Source organism: Rhinolophus ferrumequinum, chromosome 5 (genome assembly GCF_004115265.2).
Source record: "Rhinolophus ferrumequinum isolate MPI-CBG mRhiFer1 chromosome 5, mRhiFer1_v1.p, whole genome shotgun sequence".
Classification (NCBI taxonomy): domain Eukaryota; kingdom Metazoa; phylum Chordata; class Mammalia; order Chiroptera; family Rhinolophidae; genus Rhinolophus; species Rhinolophus ferrumequinum.
The window spans coordinates 38,569,331-38,594,617 of NC_046288.1; the positions used below are offsets into that span (position 1 = coordinate 38,569,331).

At 38.4% G+C, this 25,287-nt stretch overlaps 1 pseudogene; it reads right to left on the reverse strand.

Annotated features, from left to right (window-relative positions):
* Positions 1 to 9,536: 9,536 nt before the first annotated feature.
* Positions 9,537 to 10,192, reverse strand: LOC117022640 (BCL2/adenovirus E1B 19 kDa protein-interacting protein 3-like; annotated as a pseudogene).
* Between the last annotated feature and the right edge of the window lie 15,095 nt (positions 10,193 to 25,287).

The following is a 25,287-nucleotide window of genomic DNA, read 5'->3' on the forward strand; positions in this document are numbered from 1 at the left end:
GCATGATTCTGGCACAGTGCTACCTGACACTCATAATCCTGACTTTGGGAAATGCTTGGTCAGCTCTTGTGAGCACCTGCTTGGGCCATGAATGCCAGCCAAAAAATTGAGCGAAGATGGGAATTTTCTCTGTAAAGCAGCATGGGTTTTCACTCTCAGTCATTTTTAGAAAGAAACTAGGGTGTCCTGGAAAGGGGGAGGGAAAAAATTCTTCTTCTTCTGAAGCCAAATGAGGTGGGGCCAGGACTCTGGGGATGGAGATGCGTAGAAATTTCTGTTGGTGGGCCCTTTAATGTGGAGAATCCAAGGAGAACCCACCTGGTAGTAAATCATTCTATATTGAGCCTATATTAACCATAAGGTTTCATTAAAATTAGTGTAATGTTACAGCCTAAATTTAGCTGGACTTCAGGGACTTAAAGGAGGGGACTGTGTTCAGCATGAGTACAGAGGAATAAAGGAGCATCTCTTCTTCACCCAGCCTTGATCGTCTCCTCTAAGCCTGACTTGCGTTGGCTATGCTACCTTAAGGGGACGTGGGGATATGGAAACCAGGTGTCTCTGAATGATGGTCTGTGCTGGAGCAATGGTTAGGAGCCAACTAAGAGTGTGGGCATAGGCCATGGCCATGATGACAGGACATTTTTTAGGACTAGGTCGGCATCCTTGTGAATTACCAGGTAGTACTGAGTAAGCAAATCTGAATATCCTGCATGGCAGGTTGGGGAATTAAACAGTTGTTATTTCAGCATTAAAGAGTGACCTCTGAAAGTTGGAGAACTTGGAAACACCTGGATTTTATAAATTGATACATGGCCATATGAAGAAATGTCATAATGGTTTTAATCATATTACTGAAAATAGTCAATTACATAAAATATGTTTTTTTTGGTAAAATGTGAAGAAAGACCATAAACTGTATATACAATTTGATTCCAATTTTGTTTACTGAAGTACTGTAAGAAAGAGCCACACTCAAATGTTAACACTGATTATTTAGGAAGGCAAGAGTTATGGATGATTTCCCCCCTTCTTTTAAATTTTCTATGGTTTCCAACATCTCAGTGAACACATATGAAGTTAAGAGTCAGGGAAAAAGACTATGCATTGTGGAAAGCAAAATTCAGTTCTGCTGGCTAAAGCACAGGGGAGAACATAGTGAGGAATAGCATTTTTATTAATGCTCACCCTACTGCAGTTATCAAATACAGTCCTGATGAGGTAGGAATTCTCTTACTTGCCAGGCATAGAAGCCTTATATCTTTGGGTCCATGAGGTTACTGTTTGTGTCACACCCTAACTCTGATGTGAGCACAACCTCCGTCTTCCCCTAAGGGAAAGTTAGCTTCTTTTGTAGGCAGAGTAGCCACCCAGAAGCTGTAATGGCAGGCCTTACTACCAGCAAAATCCCACATGACAAATTTGTCCTTTGTGCTATACAATTGACTTGTCACCTCATTTTTACAGCTAATTAGCTCTTTAGTAAGTGATGGCTGGTGCCAGGGGTCATCTGATACCTGATTCTAGTAAATTGACCGTAAATATTACTGTCCATCTGTATTTGCTGTTCAAAACACTGCTTAGTGACCAGATTTTAAACTCTTTTTGTAAGAGACCCTGCTTATTTTTGTTGGCAAGATAAAGTTTCCAAATAATGCTCATGAAACTTATCATCCTTGAAGTTATCTAGGGTTGCTGCTCAATTAGCCTTTTCAATCGGTCATGCCACCCACAGGGCGGGAGAAAGCATACACACAGTTTCCAACTTTTCCCAGAGTTTCTTTTGTTTCCTTTGCTAAATCAGAAAGGCACTGAAGGAACTCTTGTTCTGATTCTGTCCAGCACTGTTATAACTTCTAGGAACATTTTATTGTTTTATAACACCACCACCGTAATGCTAAGAGCAGCTTGTAATTATTGAGAGTCACTCTATGCCACGACTATGCTAAAAGGTTCATATTCATTAAATCCTTGCATTCTCACAGCACAAATTTTTAAGAATTAAAAATTTGATGTATTTTAATCCTTAAATAATGGGTAAGGAAACTGAGGCTTGGGAAGGTTAAACTTTTTGTTCAGTGTCATACAGGTAGCTAGAAGATGGGGCCTTTGCTTAGTTTTTTGCCTGACTCCTACGTCAGATCTCTCAACCCCTAAGCTGTACAGCCTTATGAATCTAGTTATTAACATGACTAACTAGTTAAAATACTAACTCTAAAAATATCTGTGGGGTGAAGTGTATATGTGTGAAGAGTCATTTGTTACAGGCCATGTAGAGACCAGTAATTCCAGGGAATATGGAAGCGCAACAACAAAAAAACAAGTTAGAGAGGGACCTAAGGTCTTGGTTTCAGAGGGAGCCGTAGGTTATCTGGAATGAGTCTGGCAATCAAGGTTGAACTGAGACAAGTCTGGTGGTCAAGGTTTCTTCTCTTGGTTCCATTTGGAAGCCCAGGGGTAGCAGTCGATGAGCTATTAAAGTGTGTCCAGGGAACAAGGCAAAAGGCAGTACAGTTGTCAGATGAAGCAGATAAAAAGCTCTTGCTTTTTGCACCAATGAGACTGAATAGAGACAGAGATCCTGGTTGTGTTCCTAAAATGGAGAACACATGTCTGCACAGCTGTGACTTACTTGTTTCTAAACTCAAAATGTATTTTCAAAGAATTTAGTAGGTCACTCCTCTCCCTACTACATCCCTTGCTCCTTCCAGAGGGAGAGTATGTAATAGGAAGACTTCTTGGAAGGCATATTGAAAAGATTAGGTCATCGGTCACTAATGAGATGTCCTGGATTTAATAGCAAGTAGACAGAATCTAGGACTCTAGCTTAGTCAGGTTTGTGCAGAGGTAGTAATAGAAACCAACGAACACAGAGACTGCAATTTCCTGTATGCTAGGCTGACCAAATATAGTAATGGCATTTGATAGTAAGAAGGATATAAAATGAGCAAGATTTTACTTTTCCTTTAGAGCAGACCAGAACGGGATATACCTGACTGCAACGTAAATTCAGATTGTAGACTTAAAAACATGAGAGGTTAGGTATGCAAATGTGAGACTACAGCATAATCAATCAGCCAACCCCTAAGTGTATTGAATAGCCTTGAGTAATAGAGTCAGCACTGTATGTAATGCCAAATGATGACACAGTCTCTGACCTTATCTGGGGAAGCAAAGACAGTATAAAGCGAACAAGCGAGGAAACCGAACACTTCATCATAAAGTGCCAGTTGAAGACGAGAGACTATATAGGCACAGTAACTTTAGAAGGCAGCCTGGATTAGAGGAAAAAGAATCTGATTGAGAATCAAAAGACTTTTGTTCTATTCCTAGTTTTGCCACTAATTAGCTGTGTGACTTTGAACAGGCAATTTATGTCTCTGGGTCCTTCTCTGTTTCCCATTTTTAAAATGAAGGAGTCAAAGATGGAGGTCTCTGAGGTCTTTCCAGAATTAATATTCTAATATAAAGGAAGAGTCTCCATGGACCTAATTCTTTGGAAGTGATGTCCCAGAAACAGGGGTAAGAAATGGCCAGGCAGATAAATGTGTGTGTGTGTGTGTGTGTGTGTGTGTGTGTGTGTGCAGTTGGAGATGTGTGGCTTGTGAAGAAGGGGAATGGAAGCAAGAGAAGGATTGATTTAGAGCTGTGTGAGGTAGAAATGGAGAGGTGAAACACACACAGATATGACAGCAAAGGCCAGTTGCTGTAAACCTCACTTCCTCTATGGGAAGCAACTGCACAGTTAATCAAGCCAAAAAGCCAGGCATCATTTTTGATTTCTCTCTTCCCCTTGCTAATCACATCTAAGTCCATCAAGAATATATACTCAGATCAATTGACTTCCCTCCCTTTCTATCATCACCAACTTAGTTGAGCTGCCAACACCTCTCTCTTTTGGAAGAAAGCAGCAGCATCGTAACCGTTCTCCTAGACTCTATCTACTTTAGACTTGTAGGGGAACAGTGGAGCAAGAGCAATCTTTAAAAACTATCAGCAGATCCCGTCACTCCCGTGCCCAAAGCCCTCTAATGACTTTGGATTGCACTTAGAATAAAGCCATTCTCCCCCTCGTCATTGCTACATCTACAGGGAACGACATGACCCCGCCCTAGCCCTCATCATCCTTATGTCTTGCTCCTACCCACTTTCTCCCAGCCTCATTGGACTTCTCATTTTCAGGCATTTCTAGCACACTTACCTCAGAATCTTTGCATCTGCTCTTCTTTTTGCATGGAATATCCTTCGCTTATATCTTCATGGATATTTTTTACCCCTATTTTATTTAGATCGATGCTCAAAGGTCGCTTCCCTACGGGGCTGCCTTCAACCACCTGTCAAAGGTGGACTCCTCCTTCTCTAATTGTGATTTATCACCACACCCTGTTTCCTTGACTACATAGTATAATTGAAAATTACTTTGTGTTCTTATTGGCTTATGTCTATTTCCCCCACTAGAAGGTAAGTCCCAAAGGACTAGGGACCTATTCTGCATCGTTCAACTCTGTGTGTCCTGCCCCTGTAACCGGCACCTAATAAATGTTTGTCGAATGAATGAAAGAATGTTTAAGTAATGTGTAGGAATAAAACACAGTAATATGGCACAGTGGTTTCAGTCACCATGGATCAGCTGCCATCTAAACCTGGATTCAAATCCCAGGTTTGCCACTTTCTCAGCAGCCACACAACCTTGGCAAGTTATGTAAGCTCTATAAACCGCAGGTATAAAATGAAGAGGAAATGGTAGCAACATCACTGGATTGTGAGGTATATTGCCTGTAATAATATCATTAAAGACCTGAGCTCGGTGCTTCATAGAATTAGCTTCTTGTTTCTTTCTAGATTTTGCCTGTAGTCTCCCTTTCTTTAGGACATGAAAGTCTAGGTTTGATTTGAACAGAGAAACAAAATGGTGTATAATATATACAGAGATTTCCCTCTCTCCATTCCTCTCTGCCCTTTTATTCCTTCCTTTCTTTTCCCATCTGGTTCTTTCTTGTTCTTCCTTTCTTTCTCTCACCTTCATACATCTTTAATTTGTTTATATAGATGCATATGTATTTATAGCCAATTCCTAATATTATGCAGTACATAAATGTGTCATATGACTCCTTTTATTGTTGTTGTTTAACTTTTTTTGTGAGAAAGCAGATAGTTAAATAATATGTTGACTGTAAATCTGCCCTTCACATGGATAAAATGGTGTTTATATATTAAAAATAACCATTTGTATGGTACTTTGAGTTATAAATTATGTCCAGTAGTATTATTTAATCTGATTTTATTTGATTAATTGTCACATTACACACAGGAAAACAAAAAGCTCAGGGCAGTAAATGGAACTGTGTCCCCACCCCCACAAACAAACAAACAAACAAGTGTTTAAGCCTTAACCTCTGGTATCTATGAATGTGACCTTATCTGGAGATAGGGTCTTTGCAGATGTGATTAAGTTAAGAATCTGGAGAAAAGATCATCCTGGATATGGAATGGGCCCTAAATCTCGTGACTAATGTCCTTATAAGAGAAGCAGAGGGAGACTTGAGGTACAGAGACACACACGGAAGCAGGCCATGTGAAGCCAGAGGCAGAGATTGGAGTGATGCATTTACATGCCAAGGAATGCCAAGGATTGCCCACAGCTACCAGAAGCTAAGAGAAAGGCATGGAATGGATACTCCTCAGATCCTCTAGAACGAACCAATCCTGTTGACACCTTGATTTTGCACTTCTGGCCTCCAGAACTATAGAGAATAAATTTCTGTTGTTTTAAGCCACCAAGTTTGTGGTAATTTGTTAGAGCAGCTCTAGGAAACTAATATATTCAGTGAATCCACGAAGGTTCATTATTGAGAACAGGGACCATCCATAAAGCCAGTTGGCAAATGTGTATAAGACTCACAGATTTATAAAGATTCTTCTAGACAAGCGGCTGATCGTACTCTGATCTTAACAAGTGCTAGCAAATCAAATCTGCCTTGAAAATGTCCCTTGAATTGTGTACTTCTATCTCTACAGCTGCCACCCTGGTCTACTCAATGACCTCTTTTACATGGACCCTGAAATAATCTAACTGGCACTCTTGCTTCCACACATGTCTCCCACCAGTCCACTCTTCACACGGCAGCAAGAATGGAGTGATTGTCCTGAACCCTCAATGGATCATTTTATTCTAAGTGCAGTGAGAAGTCATGGCCTCATGTCTTCAATGACTTTCCATTGAAATTAGAGTGAATACCCTCTTCTTACTGTGACCTTCAAAGCTCTTCATGACCTGGTGCATGCCTTCTCTCCAAACCCGTCTGCAGCATCCTACCCTGGCTTATTCTGCTTCAGCCTTCCCCACAAGATTATACACCACAAGAGGGAAGAGACCATGTCTGTTTTGTTCATCTTTGTATTTTCAGTGCCTAGTGAAGTGCCTGACACTTAACAGATACTCAAAAGATGTTTACTGATTTAGTAAATGAATAAATAGATGGCTTAAGGAGGTCTCAACTCCTTTGTGGTTCTCCTTTTGATATGGCCCCAGGGTCTTTTTGATAGGAGTGCATTCATTTAGCTAATATTTTTGCTAGGATACTTGTGCTATCTACAGATTGCCATTGTGGTAGTTCGTGTACTTGAATAGCCAACTCAGGAATCAAGGCAATTGGAATGGTAAAAAGGATATTGCTCATTAAAATGGAAATTGATAAATCATCCCATTTCTCCAAAAGCTGTCTCTTTTCATTTTCATTTTTCAACTGTCTTGCCTATGACCTATGAATTTGTTCTTCTGTGTGTGTGTGTGAGAGAGAGCTTTGATGGCATTAAATGTGTATAGTTACAAGATATACAGGTATTGTAAACTGTATATAATGATACAAAGTGCTAACTAAATAGATAAAGAATGCATAATTACTTTGGCTCAGTTAATTCCAATAATTTCAATAACTTAAAAATTCATCTGTCTGGCTAAGTCTTCCATTTTCATTTTTAGAATAGTAAATATTTTTACTGCAATCAAAATGACTTGTACTTTTCAACATACAAGTTTGTGCAGTTTTGCTCTTTCTATTTACAAATATTTTAAGCCAGTTTTCATCAAACATAAGAAAAATGAAACCTGCCTTTTCATCCCCAAATTGTAAGCAGATGTAAAGCTTTTAAAATATTAATCTTAAAATGTCAACTGTTAATTGTTGGATTCTCCTTTCCAATCACATCATCTGTTTCTGCTTAACACAAATCTTAGTAGGGGCATAAACATTTATCCCATATGTTAGGGCTATCAATAAATACTACATGACTTCATCTTATGAGAAGTTCTGCTATGATCATGTAATAGTCCAAAATTTTATAGATATTTTAAGAAAGAGAACAGAACTGAATTTATTTTCATTGTTGAAAAAAAATATTGTAAATATACCTAAGTTCAATTACACTACTGATAGAGTTGCTACTGAATTTCAAAAGAGAGCAATGTATTCCTATAAAAAGTTGCTCTTGTTTTAAGAATAATTTTAATTTTCTCTCCCATGATACCAACTGTAATACAAATTGTATATTATAGTAGTTTATTTATTTAGTTCTCTTAACTTTATCAGCCTTTCCAATTTTATTCAGCCTTTTCAAAATCAGTGGGACATAAGATTTACTTTCTTCCCAAAGAAATTCAAATATGAATACTTGAAATAAACAGGTTATAGAAGGCAAATCAAATGTTACCAGGTTTAAGAATAAAATAGAAACAAGACATAATAAAAAGATGTCCAAATTATTTAGCATCAAATGCTAGAAAGAAAAAATAAAATAATTCAGAAAACTATTTGGGGTATATCATCTTCTCCTTAAAGATGGCCAGCCATATTCTTGGAAAACGATAGTTAGAAATTAATTTTTTGTTTAATCTGTATGTTGTTTTCTATTATAACACATCAATTTTACAAAGCTTGATATGAGAGAGAAAAGAGTTCGTTTCTGCAAATTGGCAAACGTCGTTGTCATACTGTTTTTATTCAAGTCAAACTGATGCACTTTATTTAATGAGTAGATTGCTATTTTTAAAATTAACAGTGGTCCTCTAAGTATTCAATAGTAATATCCATATCACAAACAGTATTTATAAATAAAAATATAATAGTTTCCTTCAGAGTCATGCTATGTGTTCTGAAATCCAATAAATCTACTTGAAATAATTGGTAATCCTGATGCTTTCTAATTGGTCCTAAAGCTTTGCCTTTGAGAAACAAACGAAAAAAAGTGTATCATTGAAGGAAGTTGAGGGTTCTGGAACTTCAGGAGTTTAACATAGGTAACTGAAAAGATGATTACAAGAGGAAATGACAAGTACCTGCAGAATCACAGGAATCACCTTGGCAAGAGTGTATAGTAAACATTAAAAATGAAGAAATTAGGAGAAAACAAATGGCATCTTTTCAGAACTTTGTCAGCTGTTCCCACAAACCAAGTCTGTTTTTCAAAGTTGTACAACTGCTTGGAATAACTCTGAAGCAATTATCTTCAGAGTTTAAAGGCTCCCGAGTATACCTGATGCTTCCTAAAACAGGAAGCCTGCATTTATATTACAAATCTAACCTCTTTTCAAAATCTCTTCTTAGAAAAAATAATAATAAAAAAAAATTCAGAGAAAGTCATGAAAAATTCACATGCAGCTAATAAACATAAAAATACCACACACACACACACACACACACACACACACCCACACCCACCCCCCCCCCCCGCAAAAACAATTTCATGTATTTCTAGGCTTGAGATGTTCCTTATCAGAAATGAAGATTCAACACCATAGGAAAGGAAGCATTACAATATATGAGTGTTAAAATCTGCTGATGTATTTTAGTTCTTATTCTTTTTCATACCTATCATTTATATAGCCTGCCTCCTACAAACCAAAATGCACCATTAGGAGGTTTAGACAAAAAGTGGCTCCAGAGCTGGCTTAAAATAATATTTTATTGTCCAGGATTTATTTTTCTTGTGGTTGTGTTTCTTTTTTTCTTTTTTAATAATTATCAATTGAAGCTTAGGGAAGTTTGCCTTTGTCTGGAAAAACAAAATAATGAAACTTTTATATCATTTGCTAAACTGATCTTATTTTAAGAGAGAGATTGTAGTTATCTTGCAAGAGTAAAATTTATACCATGAATGATGCAGGTCTAAGTCTGGTGGTACTAAAAGGTGACAATAGCATTGTTGACAAAATTATTATCTGCTGGTGGTATCTGCAGAAAAGAAGAGTTTGCAAATTTATAAACTTTTAAATTTTTATAAAGTTTATACATTTTTATAAAATTATAAATGCTGTTAGGAAATTCTAAAATGTCTTACAGGTCAAAACGGGAATGAGGTTAGTAACATGCCTCAACAGAATTTGAATAAAATACTGGATTTGAGAGTGACTAGCGTTTGAATATGTAAAAATAGGGTTGTAAGTTGGGTCATTGTTACAATGGTCTCAGGTTCAAATAAACTACTGTGACAATATACCACTTCACGTGTCTCACGCTTTTCCAGGGGCTTTCTTTCCTTTAGTAGGTGCCGGCAGAAGGTGTGCTCAGTTGTTTTCCAATACAGATGCCTGGCTCCAAAGCCAACACATGAGAAAGGAAGAGAGATGTAATAAGTACCTAAAGAAATTCTGCAGAGAAAATACCCCTTTCTTCATGGCTCCACTTTTCCTCATACTTAAAGAAACAGAACGTTTAGGGTGCCTGAAGTGGAACTCCTTAGGTGGAATGTTTGCAGGCCTACTGGATTGGGTGGATACCCAGTCTACACTTTTCTTCAAAGCGCCAATTTCTTTCTCCCTTTCTACAACTTCTTCTGACTGAGAGCTATGGTCTCTGCTGGTGTGCTTTTCCACATCAAACATGATTTTCCCATCTTCTTGTGGGGAAGGGCTGTCACACTGAGAGCTGCCTCTTGGACTACTCTCTCCTGATTCATGTTGTGCATCCAGAAGAAACTTCTCTGTGTCTCCATTGTGGATAGAGGATAAGGAAGGGATGTTTTCCAGCCCCCCATTTTTCCCACTGCCATTATCATCGTCACTGGTGCTGCTTATCGGTGGCTCCACCCAGGAACTGTTGAGGCCGGCTGGCAGGGGCACAGGCTGCTCTTCTTCCTTCTAGTTGTTCTTGGTGTTGTGCAGGGGTGGTGGCTGCTCTACTAAATGACATGACATCGGCGGGTGGCTGGAAGATCTGTGGCTGCAGCTGGACTGTGTCCAGTTGGTTCTTGGGCAACGTCAAATTGGTTCTTTTCTATTTGCCAGCCACCCCACTCCTTCTTTTCTGCTTTGCTCACTGCCCCTGGGGGCTGACCAGCATAGACAGATTCACCCTGGCCTCCGTCAGCTAGCTTCTGTTCTGTTTGGCCAGTGGGAGGTACTGGCAGGAGCCTGGAAGGCTGGGAGGGAGAGAGGTCAGAGCGTTTCATCCCTGCTCTACCTGCACTCTGTTCATGTTCCCTGGCAGGGGCTGTGTCCTGCTAGGGCTACGGCTCCAGTAAGGCTGCTCCTCCTCCATGGTCCCAGCATTCACTGGGTTCTGGGGACACTATTTCTTCCCCTGCCCTTTCAGGAACAAACTCTAGGTGGTAACAGCTTCTTGCTATTGCTGGTTTCTAGGTGCCTCATCATCCATTGGTGGTTTCCTTACCTCTTGCCAAACTTCATATATAGTTCCTTCATCCAAACCTCTTGAGCCATGTGTGTTGCGTTCTGTTTGCTGCTGGAACCTCGACTTAAACACCATAATAACTATTAGGACAGAAGAATAGGGTCTAAGGTGAGACAATAGCTACTTGTTGGCTCATGACCAGTTTGCAGCTCTAATTTTGTCCTGATTTATTAAAGCTCATCTTCACCTTCAGGCTAAGGTAAAAGGAAGTGCTTTTTGCCTGCCACACAGGTCAACATCAGGTTGGATTCATTGAATGACCTTAGCTTCCATGTCATAGAAGAAGCCCAGAATCCGTTTCATAAGTTGCCTTTCTGTACTGTGGCAGAAACTGTTAATGCTCACCCAATAGCCATGTGTCCCAGCCTGGTTGGGGACTTGTGATTGGACTTTGGCCCATGGGAGGTAGGTGCCATGGACTGCAAGGATGGCCTTTTAAGACGTCTCCCACTTTCTTCCTACTTACTCTTCCTTAGCCACAGTCACTTTGGAGACCAATGTATACATGGTTCAGCTACAAGATGGAGGAGGACCACTCGACATGCTTCAGACTTTGCATGACTAGCAAACACGTCTTTATCGTGTTGGTCACTGAGATTTGGGGTTATATTTGATACCTTAGCTCTGCCTAGCCTATTTTGATTAATACATGTATCACATAGATTTATTTATTCCTAACACCTTAAGGGTTTTTTTGGCCTAAATCAGCAATATAAAATACCCAACCTAGTTCAATCTCCCCTGACACCAGGGTCATAATAGACATTGTTAGTCAACCAGGGCATTCTTTCAAGATGAGCCCAGTGTGTCTTCGGAATCATTTTCTACATAGGGCTGCAAGAAGACACTGCCAACCAACAGGCACAACTTAGTTCTAGTTCCTGTTCTACGTGGCAAGCTTTACTGTGTGCTCTGTCCAAGCACTTACAGTACTTTAATTTCAGTACTTTTGTTATTTATTTTCACTATGGAAAATAAGCAGTATTTTCCTGGTCAATTTTCAATTTGAGGTGTTGGTAAATTTTTGTGTCCTACTTTTTAAATCCCTTACCCTAGAATCAAAGAATAAACCATAAGGAAATGCCCTTTAGAAAAGTTGATAACATGCCACTTAAAATATGTATTTTAGCGTATGCATTTGTGTTTTAGGTCAGATTCCAGTCCCTGATATAAATCTGGATATGGAAATCATTTTGTTTTTTTCATTTATAGAATTCCATGGTTCCAAGGTAGAAACAACTAAAAATTAAAATACTCGGTATAGCTCCAATAAGGAATTTTAGTTCTTTAGTTATTTCAAAAACTATTTTGCTCCACTTGTCCCTAGAATACATTTTCAGAAGATGGATCTACTTTCTCCTGTAATAGGAATGCTAAAGAATTCTCCTATTTTTGTTATTCCTCAGTTACCTTTTAAAATATTTTATAAAAAATATTTTAAAGTATTAAAAATAAAGTATTTTATGTATTCTTGTTTCCTTTTTCAGTATTATAACAAGGAGAAACTGGCTAGCATTAGGGTAATAATAATCACTAGAATCTTCAGAGCAGAGACTGACATAATTTGATGGCGTGCTTGGAAGGGCAGAGAGAGGAGGTGGCTCTGGGCTGCCCTCACCAACCAGTCTTTTTGTGTTTCACTTGTTTGATGTTCACAAATGAAGAAATAGACAAACTGATAAAAATAAATTTGAAGTTTACTGGCCTAACCGGTTGTCTGACTTACTTGTATTATGGACAAAAGCCAGAATTTATTTTAGATAGCCAAGGTTTCCTGAGAGTTCCCGAGTTCATCTATTCCTTTCCCACATCCCAGTCATTTAGAAGTTCCATCTTTTAAAAGAATTGTTTTGTAAACGTGGAACTTGTCTTGAAGGATTCCTTGAACAACACTGAGCATGTGCTCAGTTATAAAGACTAGACTCTCTTGAGTAATCTTCAGACACCAGAAAACAAAATCAAAGAAACTACATTTGATTGTCTTGTCACTCATGAGTTCCTGTTCAAGCATTGCTTTTGCACCACTTTCTCCTGATCACAAACCAGATTTGGAATTCTGCCTCATCTATAGATTCTGATCGTCCTTGTCATCTGATACCACTGATGAATTGCTTTGCTTTCTGCACTAATTTACTCCTAGCTTTCTTCCCACTTGATATCTATACACACCCAGTTTTACCCTCCTTAGCCACAGTCAGGTCTGTGCCTTTGTTGTCTTCTTTTTGAGCTTTTCCAATCTTCAACAAAATGGACTAGGAAACCTGTACATTATGTTTGAAGAAAACAGATCACAGTGCCTAATCCAATCCAGAAAGTTAGTAGGAGTTCAAGTATAGAATCACTGTCGTGCAGGGCGGCCTGTGGGGTCTCTGGTCCCGCTCCCCACACAAGAACGCAGGATATGGTGAGGCCAAAAAGGAACACCCACGGAGCCGTAGGTAGGGGAGTCATACCACTATAGTCTCACTGGAGGCTGGATTCACACGACGTGTGACCTGCTGTCCACTTTTCTGCAATCCGCAACCCGCACTCCGCTGTGCCAACTGTAGTAAACGCTTGCCAGCCACCATCTTCTTGCTAGCCCCCATTTGCTGCTAGCGTAGCCATGGCAGTTATATTAGTGGCCAATGGCTCAGTGGTTACAGTTGATGGCCAACTAGCCACAGCTGATGGCCATTTGATCACAGTCGATGGCCATTTACTACCTGAGCCAGCACCTTTCCACATGAGGCCGAGAGCCTGGAAACTGCACTCCTGACTCTGTCCCCACAATCACGTAATTCTAAGTCCCTAGGAGCAAAAATGTGGGCTTCACTGATGCTGAGTGCAAGATCTCATTTCACAAAAGCTAATTATTTCATCCTGGAATGAGTCAGGATGAGCCATTAAAACTAAAGAACTGATTATTTAACCTTTCTAACTGGCTTCTCCATCTTTGATCTCTAATGGACATAGTTATGGAAGTAATTTCCCCATATTCAGGGATTATCTTTCCTTATTTGAGAAAGTCACAGTCATTTGCATGTAGAGAAGGCTGACTCACAGTCACGATTTCAGTTAACATTTGAGATTGACTCAACTGTCATGTCCAGAAAATAATATCCTGGCATCGCCACTGTACTTCCTAACTCTGTGACCTTCGGTAAGTCTCTGAATATCTCTTTCCCTTTATTTCCTGATTTATGACATTGGGAATAAAAATAGTTCTAATCCTTAGCAATGTGATGAGGAGGAAATGAGATAACCTGTGTGATGCACTTAGCATACTGCCTGGTACATAGTGGGCATCAATAAAAGCTGGGGTTTTATTGGCTAACACATTATTTTTGGTAGAAGTTAGTAGAGTTAAAAACAATAAAAACTTTCTTAATATAGACCAAAGGACCCCTGATCCAGATCTCCAGGTAGAATATCCAGATCTTGTAGACCACAGGAGCTTGATTTAACTCCAAAAGTGAAACAGCTGTCTAATAGTTCTGTGAGACGCAGGAGGAATGCGGGTAGTCATTACCAGCTACATATTTCTTCTCATTTAAGAAAAAAAGCAAGGAAACTAGAAACCAGTGGTTCAAAAACATTAACAACATAGCACAATAAGTATTTGGCAAATGATGAGTTTATCATCTAAAGAAACCATTGTCTTCCTCTGGTGGTGTTGCAAAGGGAGGAAATGCCCACTTGACTGTTTACCCATTGCTCCCATCTTTGATGTGTGTATTGTCTGTGATGTCCACTCAAAACTCCCCACATTCTTTCACGTTATGCAGTCTAGAAGAGAACTTTTTATTCATGTTGAATAAAATGGAAAAAGAGATCGATGGCTCTCACGTGTGAGGGTCTCTTTTGGAGCTCTCCAGTGCTTTGTTTTAGTGACAGTATTACGAATGGTGCTTCAGGTATAGCTTTGGTTTTCTGTGACACCTGTATTTATTTCTCCTCTGCTGGATAGCTGGTTACCCACCATTTCCTGTTTGGAAGGTTAACATGTCCTTTCTCAGTCTGCTGCTGGGTGGTGTAGAGTACTGGAAAGGCTACGGATGCTGGAGACTGGCAAACTTGCGTCCAATAACTAGTAGCTCTAATCCTGATAGTCTGTGTGACTTTGAGCAATAACATGACTCCTTCAAGCATCAATTTCCGCATCCATGAAGTGGAGGTATTTCCTGTAATTCATAAAATTGTTTTGTGAAATTAGATCTCTGTATTGGTGTATAATATAAATAATGGTTGCTCAATAAATGTTAATTTCCCCTCCTCTTTCCTCCATTTGAACAGCCATTCTCCTGGTCTCTGACTACTTTTAGAGCCTTTAGAAACCCAGAGGATCCTTCTCATGTCCTTCCTGTCATCCCTTATAGAAGAACTAGAGATCATAAGAGAACGAAAGAAAGAGCAACAACTTATGAACTCCATTCATTCCTACCATCCATCTAATTCTGGATGTCAGAGACATGATATGGGATATGACCAGTTCCTAGAATCCCACTCTGACACCACTCAAACATTTACAGTTCTACTGCACGTAGCGTGTGTGTGTGTATGCACGTGTGTGTATCCAAGTAGGAGCATATGCAACTATGTTACGTGTGGAGGCTTTACTCAAAAGGAAGGAAGTTACGGCCCTGCAGTCTAGTCACAAAGTAGCTGAAAACCAAGGCATACACACAGAGTTTGACGGAAGAACTTTTACAAAGCATCAGACAAATAAGGACAAATTACTTAACGCAAATCAAAATGTACATAAGTGATTCAAGGTATTTAGAGTAGGAGAGATTAGCATCGATTCAGTGACATTTATTGAACAATTTTTGTGTAGCTGGCACGGTGCTTGGAGCAGGAGATTAAAATAAAAATGAATTAAGACATAGTCCATGCTCTCATAAAACTCTGTCTAGTGAGAGAGGCAGGCATATAACCAAACAAACAGGACACACTCAAGAGTACTTATACAATACACAGGAAAAAAATGATTTTTGAGTTATTGTTAAAAGGGCAGTAGAATTTGTTTAAGGCAGGTTCGCAGACTCAAACTCCTAGAGCAGTCAAGAGCAAAATGTAAATGAAAAAAACAAAACAGCAATTTAGTAAAAGACATTCACTGTTTTTGGCACTTTATTTGTGCGAACTCTTAATTTTCACTATTATTAATATTATTACCATGGTCATCTCTATTTTATTGTTGAGGAAACTGAGGCACAAAAAGATTGAGCAACTACTCTAAAGTCACGTCGCCCTGAAGTAGCATTGCCAGGAATCAAATCTAGGCAGTCTGGGTCTGGTGTCCATGGTATTCACTACACTTTTTCTTTTCTATAATAAAAGACAACCACTCAAGGGATACAATCAGCTTCAGTGTTCAAGAGACACTAAGGAGTGATGGAGAAGCCAACCGATTGTTTTCAGAAATGACAGGTAGATAATCCTCCTTTTTCCCCTCTAGAGGATGCAGAAATCAAGGTTTTTTTTCCTTAATTATCCGAAATTTTAAATGTTGGCAAATAATTTAAAAACCGCAGCCCTCTATGTACCAAGAAAAAGATTATCATAAGCTACAGACAGCTTAGATACCACCAGGTTGGATTAGGCAGACAAAGAAGGTAGGGAGGAAAATTATACGAGATCTGACAATTAAGTTCACGAACTCATCCTAGAAGAAATGCTACATACCTCACTGCTGAATATCACTATGGTCACCTTCTAAGGTCTCCCTTGGGAAGCTATGCACCAACGCTAGCTCCTAGTCCACCCTTCAAAGCAATTTTGAAACTCTTTCTGGAATGGCCATCAGAGCTGCTTTCATATTACCCTTGAAGTCCTGAATGTCATCAAAATGTCTTACTTTCTATATTGCCTTTATCTATGGGTAAAGAAATCATTGGGGGCCAGATCAGATGAGTAGGGAGGGTCTTCCAATACAGTTATTTGTTTACTGGCTAAAAACTCCCTCACAGACGTGCCCTGTGAACTCGTGCATTGTTGTGATGCAAGAGCCATGAATTGTTGGCGAAAAGTTCAGGTCGTCTAACTTTTTCATGCAGCCTTTTCAGCATTTCCAAAGAGTAAACTTGGTTTGTCCTTTTGGTGCAAATCCATAATGAATAATCCCTCTGATATCAAAAAAGGTTAGCAACATCATTGCTGCAAGTTCGCGAACTTAATTGTCAGATCTTAGTATGCAAAGAGAACAGGTATGCAAAGGCATGAAAGAGACTGTGAGCAATATGAGTACCTAGCGTAGAACACTGAGAACAGATGAAGCTGGCAAGGGCTGGGTCCACGTGGTAAGGAGTGAACATTTACCCTATTTGCAAAAGGAAGCCAGTGAAGAATTTTGTCCCTGTGGCCTAGTTCAAGGTGGGTTAATCAAGGAAGAGGTGGTGACTGCACACCTTTCTAACTCTGTTTCTCTCTTAGCTTCACGTGGCACCAAATGTTCCAATTATCCAAACTGTTTGCAGCACCTGAACACACAAGAAGGATCCACACTTGTCTGACTTTGTTGACTTCTTCTGTCTGGAAATTTCTCTCTCCAGCTGGAGAACAAATACTCATCTAGGAAGGTTTAACTCAAAGGGGCCAATTCTTTTGAAAACTTTTCCAGATTTTCCCAGTCTCTATCTCCTCCCTGCACCCAACTCTAATGTGCAGAATTGACCACTCCCTCCTTTGGTCCTCTATTGTGTGTTTAGTGCTGTGTGTTTATCATGGCATCTACAACATTTGATTGCACTTCTTTCCTGATAGGTCTACATCCCTTACTAGTGTAAGGTACGAATGTAAAATACTTTTAAGCCAAGGGATACCTTCTTATTGTCTATATTTCTAAAGTGTAAAACAGTGTTGGATACGTAGTAGACACTAAAATGTTTGATGACTGAATGAATGAATGAATGAATGGATATAGATGGATAAGTACTTTCTGAGATTATAGAGTTCTGAGGTGGCTTTTGAACACAGTGAAGGTTCTGAATGTATCGTCCCTTAGGTATTATTAAATGTAAGACAGCATACAGTGTATGTTGATCTGAAGGGTTGTTTTGATTATTGCATATTACTTTTTGTGTTCAAATAACTCATTTCTCTTTCTCTTCCAATATATGAACAAATCCCACAAAGCATTCTTTTTCAAAGTTGCCTGTGGGAGATAACTATTGCTGTTAACAAAGCACCCCCACATTCAATGCTTACAACAACAACCACTTATTATTGCTCACGAGTCAGCTGTGCTGTCCCATTGATTTGGGCTGGGCTCCACTGGCCTCAGCTAGACTCAGCCACATGTCTGTGGTCCGCTGGACTCCATCTCTCTCTCTGCCAGATGCTCCTGATCTCATTAGCTTTGTGTTCTCACTACATTCATAATTCTATTACTAGAAATGTGAATGACAGTTTAAGACCACATACGTCAATGACTATTATTTCCTCAGAAGGTGGATCATTCATTTATTCTCTGATTTATTCATTGAACAAATAGCAGTTTAAGGCCAACTCTGTGCCAGACATTGTGAGTAAGATAAAGTCTCTGACCTAGAAAAGCCAGAATCTAGTGGGGGAGACAAAAGTGCTATAGAGAAATTATAGTCCCAGCGAATAACAATAAAAGTGTAACAATAGAAAAGTTATGAAATGCAGAGGAGGCAGTGATTACCTATGAGGGAGAGGAAGTCAGTGACAGCCAGATGAGAAAAGGTTTCTTGGAGGATGTGATGACTGAACTCTTACCTACCAGTAGATATGCAGTTACTTGAGAGTTGTGTATAGATACCTCTGGCCAAGATTGTTCAGGTTTGCTGCATGTAATATACCCTTACAATATTAATCTTTCATAGGTATAATATTACTTTGTTACTTGAATTATGGAAATGATAACCGAGCATGCTTTTTCCTCTGCCAGCCATTTGTCAGAACCTGGCAGTAGAGAGCAGTGCTTAAGAGTGCAAGCCCTGGACCTAGATTGCCTGGGTTTGAACCTCAGCTTCACTATTTACTAATTGTGCCTCAGTTTCCTTTTACGTAAAATGGGGTGGCAATGTGAGGATTAAATGCATTAGTACATCGAAGGGTAAGGTCTAGCACGTAGTAAGGGCTCTTTAATTGTTAGTTATTTTTAAAGATTTTTTTCAGACTTTTTCCGTCTTCCATTAAAAAAGAAGAGATAAAAATTAACCCACTTGATAGGGTTGCTGTGAAGATTTAATGAAATGAAATATATAGATGTCACTGAATAGTGTCTAGCACATTGTAAGTGTGCATTATTGTTATTCTGTTCATATCATGTTTATTCAAAGAATCGCAACCCTCTATTTTCAGTTTCTAGGCGTTCAAAAGTGTTTTCCTTTTTATTATATAGTCTCCCCTTTCACTAGGCAGAGGCCATAATTTACTTATGTATTTCCCCTTGGAAGCCTGGGGCAGCATGGGATGGTGGGAAGGTCGAGATTTCCTGAGAAAAACTCAAGGGCAATGATTGGGAGGTGGGGGCTTTACATGCCCCTGATGTGGTGTGCTAGGAAAATGGGTCCTCGGGGTACACCTCTTCTGACAGACCCACAGACATATCTTCTCCCCGGGCGATGGGCATATCATATGACAGCCCGCGCTGCATCTTCTTGTACCACTCACCTTTGATTATGCAGAGAAGTAGCTGATGCCTGGATTGTAGTGTTTACTCTCTTGAACAAGTACTAGCAATCGGGTGGAAAGATGCTAACAAAAGTAATCAATAGAGCAAAGTAAGATGAACCGCTGAAAAGAATATAATGAGATGGTAGAAGTCACCTCAAATATATTGTGGTTGCATAATTATAGAATTTTCTGGCTAAATTTAAAGTTAGTTAACTAATAGGTAGAGTATTTTCCAACAATATCTGGCACATTGTGAAAACTGAATAACTCTTAGATGAATGGATGAATGAATGATAAGGTTATGAAAATGCTTGCTAACATTGATTACATGCTATCAAAGAAAACCATTTAAAAGCTATGCTTTGATTATTCCACTAAGAATGAAGAGATTTTTCAGCACTGTGGAATATCTGTCAGAGTTGTTTCACTAAATACTTAATGAATTTTATAATGTTGTAGTGGCCTGATGGAATTTGTAATTTGATGACCATAAATATGGAACAAAGGGAGTAGGCTGAAATCATATTCCTGAATTAAGAATCTGAGCATTAAGTATGCAAGATCTAATAGAATCGAAATGCCAATCTATGGCAAAGCCTTGTAGAGCCATTTGTCACTGTGTTTGATTATGCTATAAGGCCTTATTTGATTCTAAGGCTTTGCAGTGGAAAGAGTACTGGATTTAGAGTCAAATATGCTTGGATTCATGGTCAGCACGTATCAGGGATGCCATTCATATAGACTGCAATATGCGCGGTCCTTCATGGAATCATGCAAAGAGGTGGCCCTGCTTGGATTCAAATCCTTGCTCTCCTGCCTACTAGCTGTGTGACATGAAGCAAGTTAATTAACTTTTCTGAGTTCATTTTCCTCTGCTATTAGTATGAGCACTAAATTGGAAAGCACAGTAGTATGTACTATATCTGGGACAGTGTCTTGCTCATATTTTGTGATGTTTCCATATTGCATATTAAGTATAGGAAAACATTGACTCTGGATCTGGATTAGTGCTGCCATTTTTGCATCTGGATATTTTGCCCCATCTAAAAGGCAGCCTTGCTTAGCGTAAGGGTTAAGCACGTAGACTCTGAACTCAAACCTCCTGGATTAGCATTCTGGTGCTGCCACTAAACTAGCTGTGCCACGCTGGGCGAGTTCAGTAGCCTCTTCCTACTTCATCTTCCTTTTCGGTAAAATGTGGTCATCGCCGTACCCCTCACAGGGGTATTAGAAGGAGTACATGAATTAACATTTATGATGTACTTGGAAGCTTCTCTGACATATAGTAACATATAGATATTGGTTAAAGTAAAATCTCCTGGGAACTCAGAGAGCTGTAGACTACTGAAAGAATCTGGTGGATTGCTGTGCGGGACTGCTTTTTCCTAGCAAAACAAACTGCTTATATTAGTAGTGTTGCATGACATCTTGATCCATCATCAAGACATGGAATTTAAATTGTTTTGGCAGTTTCTTGATGGACATTCTCATTCTATGAAAGAAAATGGTGGGTAGAATTATGATTTCAGTCTGTGAACATGAGACAAAAATAAAAATAAATAACCAAGGGCATTGATATATATGTATGTATCAATGGATAGAGGTGTAGAGGGCTGAATTAATCACACTCCTCGTTATCATTGGTCTTTGCAAGGGCCCTCTCTGGAATGTATGCGTGTACATATGAATGTATATTTCTATATGTATGTGTGTGTGTATATATATATGTATGCATATATATATACACACACATATACATACATACATATATATATATATATATATATGAATCTATGTTTGTATTTACTACCTTTCATTTCTGATAACTCTCTCCCTTTCTCCTTTTCCTGTTGGGCAACCATTGTAATGTATTTAATGTGTATGTTTTTGTTTGACGGTATATTGTTTTTCTGTGTTTATATTTTTAATTTACATAGAGGTTATTGTGCAATATATATTTCATTTTGTTCCTTAATTTTCTTCAGTCATCACTTACCTTTAAGAGCCATCCACGTTGCCCTATGCACGTCTTGCTTCTAACTGCTCCAAGTACTCCATGAGGCCCCTCCATCACATATGACCTGTCGACTCGCCAAGTGATGAACACCTGGATTATTTCCAACTTCCTGTCACTACAATGAAGTTCATATTTTATTGTTTTTTAGTATCCAGTGTAGTGAGTGAGAGTTCTCATGACAATCTGATTATCATTTCTTTATAGATACCATAGAAATCCTCTTTTCTAAATATTCAGGGGTGGTACTGCATTAGTCAATTGAAAAATTATTAAAGTGGGGAATTGTAAGTCATATGTAATTTAGAGACTTTATTTTAACTTCAAATGTTTAAGGGTACTTTTATTAGCCATTAAAAAATAGAGTAAATACTTTTCTTTCATTGAATGTAAGTATGTACTTTATTTTTTTAAATTATTTTTGTGGTTTTTATTTCTTCTTTTAAAAATTTTTTTCCAGCTTTATTGAGATGGAATTGACATATAACTTGCATAAGTTTAAGGTGTGCAACATACTGATTTGATACACTTATATATTGCAAAGCGATGACCACCATAGTGTTAACAGGTCCTTCAAGTCACATAATTACCACTTCTTTTTTTCTGGGAAGAACATTTAAGAGGTACACTCTTAGCAATTTTCAAGTATGTAACACAGCATTATTAACCATAATCAACATACTGTACATTAGACTTCTCAAACTTATTTACCTTATAGCTGGAAGCTTTTACTCTTTTACCAATATTTCCCTCCCCCGACCCCCTTCAGCCCCTGGCAACCACTGTTCTACTACTATCTGTTTCTGAGCTTTTTTAGATTCCACATGTAAGTGAGATCATACAGTATTTGTATTTCTCTGTGTGACTTCTTTCACCACGTTTGGTCATATTTTAGTATAGGCTGGCTTTGAAATTCATTTTCATGTTTCTTTTATAAATGACGTGCCTTACAGTGTTTTCCTATTCCATTTTCTTTAAAGAGAAGTGAGAACTTAAATATATTGTGAAGAAAACTAAGGGCAAAATTCTTGCAGATTTCTAAATTTCTTTTCTTTTACAGTTGTCCCATTTTTATCAAGTATTTCCAAAGCATTCAACTTAGTTTTCACTATCATGTTTTATTAGTTTAAATATGTAGCCTATAGCTAGCTACACAGAATGAAACATGGAATTCTACAAATGTGATTGTGTTTTGTTTAAATTTGGAGAGATCCTAATTATCATCCTAGTTTTGGGGTTTCAGATGTTCTTTACTTTGGTTACATAGGGGCTTAGGCCTAGAAGCCAAGCATTGATATTCTCAATAAGCATAAAACCGAGCCTAGAACTAGAGACAGTAGACTGGAAAGTACACCCTATATTGCAAGGAGTTACACGTATATAAGGTGGTAATAAGCTCTGTGTCTGCATTGTCCCCACTGCCACCACAGTGGTCAGTTCAGTCTCTGAAACATAAGTGGACCCCAAAATAAATATTCAAAAATGAATGAGTAAAGTAAAACAGGGAGACAGTTTACGTGTGATTTCTTGTTAAAAAATTTTAGTCGAGATGTAATTGAACATTGTGTAAATTTAAGGTGTACAATATGTGGATTTGATACACTTAGATATTTCAAATGATTACCACCATGGGATTAGTGTGATTTCTGATGCTACCCAGTGCCATCTTTTTTTTTTTTTTTAATTAAAGTTTATTGGGGTGACAATTGTTAGTACCAACGCTATCTTAAACACTTGGATATTGAACACTATATGTAAAGGATGTCTTTGGGCTTTTGCATTTTAAGAAGAACCTGATTTCTTCTTACTGCAATCTTAGTAGAAACTTACGGAGTTTTTTTCTTTTGCTTTCCTAACAAAAGAGGATACTACTCAATTTCTCTGTAATGATAATGTTTACACTTAACAGGCTGCTGAATTTTTTTTTTGTACACAATTCTTTTGTACGGCATTGAAATCTGGTTGGACTAATTTGGTTTTGGAGAGTGTACAAGAAAAATGGAACTAGAATGAGTTTTTTATAACAAATTCCAAGAAACAAAGAAAACTTTAATAGATGGATAGGTGCATATATATAAAGCACTCACATTCTTGTTTATTCATTCAACAAATTTTTATTATCATTCTATGTGCCAGTCACCATGATGAAAAATATTGACGTTACTGTCGTCATGGAGCTTGCATTTTAACCAGGTGGGAACGCAAAGAAAATTTAAAAGGAGCCAATAAATGAACAAACATAGAAATTATAGTATGCTAAGGGCTAGCAAGGAAATAAAAAAGGGAGATAAACATAGGAATAATGGGGAAGACTGGTCTGAAATGTTTTCTCTGAGGAGACGACATTTATGTTGAGACCTGAAGGACGAGAAGGAGCCAACGAGGAGCAGGGAAGGCCACACTCACAGAGGGAGACTCAATTTTATGTGCTTTGGGATTTCTGTTAATCAATTTCAGAGGAATTCTGAGACATACGAACTCTTTATTGACTACCTAATTTATCTGAAATAAAAAAAAAAAAATGAAACCAGTGGAGACAGAGTGAAAATACGAAGGCAATTCAGGGTTTATATAAACACGATCCGTACCTGCTTCTCCCCCTCCCCCCGACCCCCCAAAAGAAACAGTTTAATGGAAACATTTTCATGTTCTTTCTTCTCTCAATGAATCTTGTGTGTAATGTCTGTAATGTTAGAACTCACTTTTTAAAAATATGTAATGTGATTTTAAAAAAGGAAAACAGGAATAAAATATGGCTCACCTATTTAAGAATCTGGATAATTCATTCTGAAGAGATTATGGCCAGTTTCCTGTTTAGATTGTTCTCTTTTTTTTTGATTCTCTTACCTTTCTCTTTCCACCTCCTTTTGGTTATTACATTGCTCATTAGCATTTGTATTAAGCAATTTGGAGAAGGGGAAAATCAATCAAGGAATGGAGCTTCAATTTAAAGTTTGGTGGATGAGAAGTTGAATCTATTGGCTAAAATCAGATTATTTTTGATTCTCTGTGGATTTCCTTTATCCATGTTATTTCCAGCTCCAATAGCATAGACTAACATAAACTGGTTGTATTGTATATCAGAAATACACAGAGCTAAAGCTTTTTTTGCAGTACAGACATATTTAAACTAAAACTTCTAGGTGACAAAGTTGTTTAAGGATTTAAATTTGAGGAGTGTTGAGATGAAAAAAACAGATTATAATTAACAGGTATGTTGTTGCCTGTAGCCATAGGGTTCAATACCTGTAGTAAGGTGTTCACATCCTAGAAGTAGCTGCCCCTGCATCTTAAACAATAGACAAGGTTATGTTCTTGGCCCTTCCCTATTCCTGATGATACCCTTTAACCCACACAAGCTGAGTTCTTGTTAGTTAGGGTCTAGGGCAATAGAAACAGTACATTTGAAAAATTCACCATAAATGTGAATAAAACCCAAGCACATACCCTCAATCATGGTCACCATTAACTTCATGTTTGTAAATCTTGTAAAAAGCCTCCATATTCTTTCTTTTCAGGTCTGAAGCTTTTTCGTTTTGAATGACTATTGGCCTACTGTGTGTCCCAGGGGTTGCGGGTTGAGGAGCTGTATACACATGGGATGCTTAAGGAAAGGACGGGAAGGAAGACCAGGCTCTACGGGTAGGGTAGTAAAGGACATGAGGAGATTCTGTGTCCTTGGTGGGGATGGATTTGTGCTGAACTTGCAAAATGTACGAGTTCAGTGTCATCTGTTTTCAGTATTTCCTGAACAATTGATTTATTCCACATTATTAATGAACTTTGCAGCAGTTCCACTTGTCAGAGCCTACTCTGTAGGGGTCAATAATGAGAGGAAACCTGATGTTAGTGAATCCAGCTTAAGTGATTCTGTCATGCTAACGATTCAATATATCAGGACAAATGTCAGCTCCTTCCAATATGTTAATTCCTCTGATCCTATTTGCATAAACTACAGTC